Raw genomic sequence first — 8,587 nt, 5'->3', positions numbered from 1 at the left:
GATTAAAGAGCACTTGTGACTGGCACTTGTGACAGGCTGGTGTCTCTCTTAAGACTCTGTTCAACTATGGGTCTCTATTCTTTTTTTTTCTTCTTGCAAGTGTGTTCCCTGAATAATTAGTTGGTGTGTTTTAACAGAAGTTGGCCAAACCTAATGCAAATCCTGTCTTTAATCCTGTCTTTAACCATACAATTTGTGTGTGTGTGTGTGTGTGTGTGTGTGTGTGTGTGTGTGTGTTTTAAGACAGGGTTTTTCTGTGTAGTCCTGGCTGTCCTGGAACTCACTCTGTAGACCAGGCTGGCCTCAAACTCAGAAATCTGCCTGCCTCTGCCTCCCAAGTGCTGGAATTAAAGGCATGCGCCACCACCGCGCCCGGTGAGTCATACAATTTATAACGCAGGGTTAAAGCCAGCATGCTTTCTTATTGTCTGTGGGCTAATGATGGAAGCTTTTATTTGTATCATGGGGAGCATCTTCCAGATGTAAATGCCCGGAGGCTGTAGAAACCAGATGGAGCAAGATACGGAACTCTAAGATGCAGAAGCAAAGAGAATAGGGCAGCCAGCAGCAAACGCCAAGTCACTTTATGAGTCTGGAAATTCTGCTGTGCCCTTCCTTTGCTGAAAGTGTTTCTGTGGATTTCCATGCCGGCAACAGTGGACTCCAGATGGTCTGGCCATGCCCTTGTAGCCATATCCAGGAGCTCGCTCCCTCCACACACTGCAATCCTGAGGTTGGCTCTCCAAAACTCTCATGCAGTTAGGTCCTCGAACCTGCTGAGTGTTCTTCCTGAGGGGCCGGGGAAAGGGAGCTATTTCTCACTCTGACCTTGCCTGCTCACGATGGAGAACTGAGCCCATGCATAGTTGTCCCCAAAGTTAGATGTGGGCAAATTTGAAAGCAACAGACAAAATGTACCTATGACCAGCAGGAGGACTTGGCTACAGTTGAAAGCAAAAATCAAACATGCTTCTGATGGGGCCCAGAAAATATAGGTCCCTTAGCAACTGGACCTTGGAGTCTAATTTAGAAATGGAATTGGTGTTTCTGTTGGCTGGTTGCTAGGTTGATTGCTTGGTTTGTTGCTGTTGTGTTTGTTTCTCCAGGGAGAGTGGGGGAGTTAGTGGTAGTGTTTAGACAGATTCTCACTATGTGGATCAGCCTGGCCTAGAACTCATGAACCCTCTGCCCCAGCCTTCTGGGATTACAAGAGCTTGTCAGGAAGCCCATCTTAGAACTGAGGTCACTTGTGAGGACATGTCACTTGGATGTAGAACTCTAGGGTGAACTTCGTTTTCCAAATCACAAAGCCTGAGAACTGTGCATGCCCTCTCTGTGAGAATCCCTGAAACACAGACTCAGAAAAAAACAAAGACAAGTGCAGTGCAGCACAGGAAACACCAGTGAGCACAGAAAGTAGCCAATATTAATTGGAAATTCTAAATGCACATTGATTGGAAACTGGAAAAGTCTAAATACACATTTGGTGTAAACAGAATAATGATCATAATTTTTAAAAATAGGATAACGATCTTAATTTAAAAAAAAAAAATAATTTGGAGAGACGCCGGCGCCAGGCGCGGAGGAAAGGAGCTGCGACTAGCCGCCCAGAGGCCGCCGCGCCAGCGACACCTGAGCTAGTCGAGCCAAGGACAGTCATGAGGACCATGATACTTCCACAGAGAATGCAGATGAGTCCAACCACGACCCCCAGTTTGAGCCAATAGTTTCTCTTTCTGAGCAAGAAATTAAAACGCTGGAGGAAGATGAAGAGGAACATTTTAAGATGCGCACAAAGCTGTTCCGGTTTGCTTCAGAGAATGACCTCCCAGAATGGAAGGAGCCAGGCACTGGAGATGTCAAACTTCTAAAGCATAAGGAGAAAGGGACCATCCGCCTTCTCATGAGGAGGGACAAAACCTTGAAGAAATGTGCTAACCACTATATCACACTGATGATGGAGCTGAAGCCGAATGCTGGCAGTGACGGTGCCTGGGTCTGGAATACCCACGCCGACTTTGCTGATGAGTGCCCCAAGCCTGAGCTGCTCGCCATCCGCTTCCTAAACGCTGAAAATGCACAAAAGTTCAAAACAAAGTTTGAAGAATGCAGGAAAGAAATTGAAGAGAGAGAAAAGAAAGGACCAGGCAAAAATGATAATGCTGAAAAGGTGGCTGAGAAGCTGGAAGCCCTTTCTGTGAAGGAGGCCAGAGACGAGGCTGAAGAGAAGTCTGAAGAGAAGCAATGAGTCACTCTTTTTCCTTTCCTTTTTTTTTTTTTTTAAATTTGCTCTACCCTGTAAGGTTATTTTTATTCTGTTTTGTTTTTACAAGGGACTTTATAAAGAACTGAATTCCAACCTTCAGGTTGTTTGTTTGGTTTTTTTTTAACTTTTTTTTTCCTCCAAGTTTTGACACCATTGAACATAACTTCAGAAATCCATTCCCCAGTCATGAAAATGTACTGTGCTAACTTTCTTTTCCATAGTGGAAACACTTATTTATAGTCATCAAAAATAGTGAATAAAAAATGCCTTTGAAAATCTAAAAATAATAATAATAATAATAATAATAATAATAATAATAATAATTTGAGTGGGAAGAAAAATCATGTGGAAGGGAGCATCATGGAGAAGACAACGTGTTCTGAAGTCTCTGTCTTATTCCAGAGACTAGTTTTTATTATAGCTACTGTTGTTCTGAGACAAGGTCCCTCTGTGTGATCCAGGCTGGCCTCGAACTTGTATTTCTCATGCCTCTGCCTTCAAAGGCAGAGATTAGACATGTGCACCACCATTCCTGGCTATAAAGAAATCTACAGTCAATTTTTTTTCTTATTTTGCTGTCTTGGGTTGTTTGTAGTCATGATCATTTGAGTCATGGTCTCATGTAGCCGAGGCTAGCCTCAAACTCACTATGTAGCTCAGAATGATCCCGAACCACTGATCTTCCTTCCTCCAGTTCCCAAGTGCTCATATTAAAAACTGGATATAAACACTTAAGAGTATATTTAAAGAAATCATAGCTGGGGTGGTAATGCATGCCTATATCCTAGCATTTGGAGGTAGAGACAGAAGGATCAGATAAGTTCAAGACCATTCTTAGCTAAATAGTGAGTTTGAGACTGCCCCAGGGTATGTGAGACATTGTCAAAAAAAAAAAAAATACAAAAAGCTCTTTGAGTTATATGCTTAAGGTGTATCTAGCTAATGTGTATAAATATTATTTCATTTTTAAGACTCTATGAAAAAATGGTTACATTTGATTCCTTCTGAACATTTCTCTCAGCACAAATATTTATTTCTTCAGAGGCCTGTGGAGCCACTCATGGTAGGTGACATCCGCAATACTGTCCTTTAGCCTCCCTGCAGGCACACCCTTGCCCTGGGAGGAGCATGCTCTCTCATCTCTAGATTTGGGCTGGGACGTATGATGGACAACATTGACCTCCATGTAGCATGTAGGTCATGTGACGTAACATGCTGGTTCATTCTGCCCTGGAGTCCTTAACAGGACTTGTTTTCATTTCCTTTCCATTGTATAATCTTGCTACAAGCAGGGCTTCCTCTAGGTAGCCCCTGTTCCTTCAGCCTCCTATCCCCCAACCCCCAAAATGAGCCAGGACTGGCCCATTCTATAGTAGGAAGCAGAGGTACTAAGTTGTACCTGCCCTCAAAAAACAGGCTCCAGCTGTCATAAGGGACATTTCAGCCTAGCCCAGAAGAATATAGTCATCCCACAGAACCAGACTCCCTGGCAGCCATAGTCTTACAAAATCATAGAGGCCTAGACCTAATGACAGCTGGAAAACGGGGTAACATATTTATCTTCTTGGGAGAATGTTGTTTCTAGGTAAATCAAACAGGGATAGTGGAGAAATGCTTGACAGTTGTTAGAATGAATTATTGTCAAAGACAAGACCAAAAGGATCTTACTGGGGTGATAAGTAGACCTCTTGGAGCCCCTGTATGGGCCCCCAACAGGCCTTTGGGTATGGTTCTCCTAACTCTATGGTTTGCTATATAAATCTCCTCTCTTAATCAGAAACTGTTAATGCCACGGGGTGAGAATAAGACCACTACAACTTTTGAGACAAATTCAACAAGCTTTATTAAATATTAACCAGGTCCACGCCTGGGATTCCCAGAGTATGGAACAAATTACATTAGTCAGAAGCTCTTAATGGCAAACCCATATAGCTACACACTTCCAGCCTTTCAACCAGGGGCAAGCGTACGTCTCGGCATATACTTCCTCCCTGTGTACCTCTACCTACATGTGAGCAATCACATCTTGTGCTGTCAGGGCAACCAAACTTGTTTACAGAAGTGGAAACATGCGGCTTGTTACTTGACCTGAACAACAGCCGCCAGCATTCCAGAATTTATCTGTCCTTGGGCGAGTGAGGCCTACAGGTGAGAGGCATTTTTTTGTTTTATAGATAGATCACTTAAGCACAAAACAGGATAGAAGCAGCTAGAATCCAGGTCCTCTGTCTGTATCAGAGGATTCCTTTAGCAGGGTCATGAAGGATCATGTTGCCTGTGCCCTGGACTACTCACCACCCAACCCTACCTTGGGAGCTGGAGGTGAGGTGGCACAGACTCGGGGAGCAGGTTAGAAACACTGCAGCAAGTTCATCTGAATGCTGCTGCAAGCTCCCTTTATACCCTCTACCCAGGCCCCCATTGGTCGGTCCCAAGAAAGCATCTATTCCAAACAGCAGTTCCCGATTGGCTGGCGTGGTCTGTACCAGCAATCCTTGGTCTCTCAGGCAGTCCTCAATTAGGCCCACCTGCAGGAGATGCTTTTGCGGCCCCCAGTGTTTACATAGAGGTGGCCCTGCCATTCCTGCTACAGGATCATGACAAAGAAGAGGAGAGAATGTGGTGGAAATCCTCCAGCCTTCCATGTGTTAAAAACAGAAATTCCCCAGTCCTCAGACAGTTCTCTGCTCCATTCGCAGGAACTCCGGAAAATGGAGGCACTGGGGAGGTGGGGTAACGAAATTCTAACTTTGCCCAGATGCCTACTGCCACATACATCCCTGTACGTGTTCTTCCTGCTCTCTTCCACCTTCCCACCTACTGAGCCTGAGACTCAGCTGATGCTATTAGGGAGTGATCCCAGATACATCCAGCTGACATAACAAACTCTCCTCTCCATCTGAAATGGTTTGGAGACTCAGTACCCCCTCCCCCAGCAAAAAAAACTTCCTACAACAGTTTAAGCTGCTAAACGGTGGGGCTGTTTGTCACACGGCATTTTGCAAGCGTTTGCTAACAGAGGTGGTTATCTATGGAGGTCCTGGGACCCCTGTGGATAGTTAAGAGATGATCCTACCCTGACAGCTGAGATTGAGGTTGAATGTTCTGTTTCCTTCTTCTGAGGTCTCTTGAATCTGTCCTCTCCTGGCTGCCCTTGAGGACACAGCTCAGTAAAGAGAACATGCGTGTCATATGCAAAGCCTGGGGTTCGAACCTCAAGAAGAACAACACTCTTGGGTTGTCTGGCTCCCTGACAGGACTTTCAAGCCTTCCACCTTCTGACCCTTGTCTATTTCACACAAGCCTCTACTCTCCACCTCCTTATGCAACATGGTTCACTCTGCAGTTTCAGGTGATGCACCAAGCTAAGTAGTCTGAGGTTTCACATAAGTGGCTCCCTTCTCTTTCCCTCTCTTTAGTCTTCATATAACTGCAATCTGCCTGTGCTCCACATCTCCCCTCTGTACCATCTCGTCTTTGGGGATTCTGTGTAATTCCATTGGTTCCTTTGCCTTGTTGTAGAGTACTCCCCGGCCTGCACACGAGCATTTGAGCTGTCAGAGCGGAGTCACGGCTCTGTCACTGTGACTATTGTAGACTATCTTAGGTACCCACAGGCATGCATTTTTCTTGAGCATACACCTAAAAGTAGAACTACTGTTTAAAACTTGGTCCTGTTTAGCTTTGGTAGACACTTCTGATAGTCTCATTGGTCCCCTGTCATTGGAAGCCCAGTCAGCAGCTCCTCAAAATGTGACTCCTTCTTATGGCAATGTCTCTGGAGAGGTCACTAAGGTTAATAAGGTGGATACCAACCCCTCGTGAATGACGTCCTCTTTAAGAGAGGACATCTGAACACAGAGGAAAGGCCAGATGAGACAGAGGTAGAAAATAGCCACCTAAAAGCTTCTACTCTGTAACAGTGAGATGGGCTGAGGACGTGGCATAGTGACAGAACATTTGCCTAGCCCTGCAAGGCCCTGGATCTGGCCACCAGAAATGGAAAAGACAGGAGGGTCAGTAGGATGGCTCAGGGGGTAAAGGTGCTTGACACCAAGCCTGGCCACTCTAGTGTGATCCCTAGGACCGGAAGGGTGGAGAGACCAGACACCTGAAAGCTATCCTCTGACCTCTCTACATGTTCTGTAGCCCACATTCTCTCTCTCTCTCTCTCTCTCTCTCTCTCTCTCTCTCTCTCTCTCTCTCTCTCTCTCTTACACACACACACACACACACACACACTAAGCATATGTAATAATATTTTTTTCAAGTGAACAAGAAAGATCATAGATGGAAACAATCCCATTGACTCCTTCACCTTGGTCTTCCAGCCTCCAAACCCAAGCAGATATATTTCTGCTCCCACATCCGCCCAGCCTGTGGTGCTCGGTAGACACGTGGAAATCCTAGCACAGCATCACCAAGGTCTGACCATCCAGGTGGCCCTGTACCTCAAATAACACTTGGGTCATTGCCTCATTCACTTCAGGCATGCTGGTGTCAGGAAATGGACATGCCTGGAGGTTTGCATTGCCCTGAGGGGCCAGAGCTACTCTCCATGTTTGCTATGGTGACCACCATGTTACAGCCAGCTCACCCCAGCCCCATAGCATTCTGCACTATTCAGCCTTCACCTTTAAAGTGCACGATGCTAATGTGCTTGCTGTTATTGCTGAAGACCAGAGTTCAGTTCCCAGCACCCTCATCAGGTGACTCACAGCTGCCTGTAACTCTAGCTCCAGGGGATCCAGCACCCACTTCTGAGGCACTCAGATGGTGTACACACACACACACACACACACACATACATACACACATATACACACATACATACACATATACACACATACACACACACATATACATACATACACATATATACACATACACACATACACATATGTACACATACACAGACATATACACACACACATACATACACATATATACACACATACATATATACACATACACATACATACACATATATACATGTTGGGCCTTGGACGAGGTAACTCCATTTAATCTGTTACCTTCAGTCATGTAAGGCACAGGTAGGGGGCATGATTAACAAGTCTCTACCTCCAGAGATTTAAATATTAATGAATTATCAAAAGGCCAGGGGCGTAGCTAATTAAGTTATTCCCTCCCCTTTCTCCCTTCCCTATAAGACTGGTCTCCCCTGGCCTTTGGCGGGGGAAGTGCACAACACCTGCATCCATTCACCATGCCATGAACAATAAAAGCTTTGGAAAACCGGACTCCACGTGTCCATGGTCTCTCCGCCTGATTCCCAGCTTTTGGAACCCTGGAACCTTGCTGATGCAGCCGCCGGCCAGCCCACCGACAGCTGCGTGAATGTGGGATCTTCCGCTGGCAGTGCGGGAAGCCCTGGTGCCGGACCGCCCTGAGACTCTGTCGCCGGACTCCCTCCCTTCCCCCCGCCCGCGAGATTTTTCCCCACATATACACATACACACATACACATATGTACACATACACAGACATACACACACATACATACACATACACACATATATACACATACATACACATATATACACATACACACATACACACACATACATACACACACATACATACACACACATACATACACATACACACACATACATACATACATATATACACATACATACACACACATACACATACATACATACACACACATACATACACACATACACACACATACATACACACATACACACACATACATACACACATACACACACACACACACACATTCGATGTTAGGCAGCCAAGTCCCCTCATCTTCCTGCTTTATAACCCAGCTCCTCCCCTACATTCAATCTCTCTTTGCTAAGGCAGAGAAGAGCCTGAAACCCAGTCTAAACTCCTTACCAAACCTGGCATCCTTGGAACTGTGCCCTCAAGTGGGCCCCTTACTAATTTCTAATAGGAACTACAGAGGCCTGGGGCTGCACTGGAACGTGAGGAGGACAGGAGGAACTCTGGATTTGATTGGACTTGGGATCCCTGAGACAGACAATCTCAGAGACCTAGCGGGCCAGAGCAGAGTCATCTGGCTGTATGGGCATCTCGTCACAGCAAAGAAAGGGATGAGCTTGCGTTCAAGGAAGCCCATCACGTGATGCTCGGTGAACTACTGTGAGATCAGCCACAGCCTCCATCCCATAAGTCCCAACCCTCCCTCAGCTTTGGCCAGGCCCATTTCTCGTGGCTGTCTGCATGAAGTCTGCACTCTGGTATTTCCAAACCAATTGCTCCTGATCCTGACCTTGCTGCTCTCACTGCAGCTAAGAACACTGGCTCCTC

The 8,587-nt window shown here is 45.8% G+C and overlaps 1 pseudogene; it reads left to right on the top strand.

Moving 5' to 3' along the window:
* The first annotated feature begins 1,742 nt into the window (after window positions 1-1,742).
* On the top strand, window positions 1,743-2,285 carry LOC117722989 (ran-specific GTPase-activating protein pseudogene; annotated as a pseudogene).
* The last annotated feature ends 6,302 nt before the right edge of the window (window positions 2,286-8,587 follow it).

This window comes from Arvicanthis niloticus, chromosome 18 (assembly GCF_011762505.2).
Source record: "Arvicanthis niloticus isolate mArvNil1 chromosome 18, mArvNil1.pat.X, whole genome shotgun sequence".
NCBI classification, from domain to species: Eukaryota; Metazoa; Chordata; class Mammalia; order Rodentia; family Muridae; genus Arvicanthis; species Arvicanthis niloticus.
This window is presented reverse-complemented; position numbering and strand designations above follow the sequence as displayed.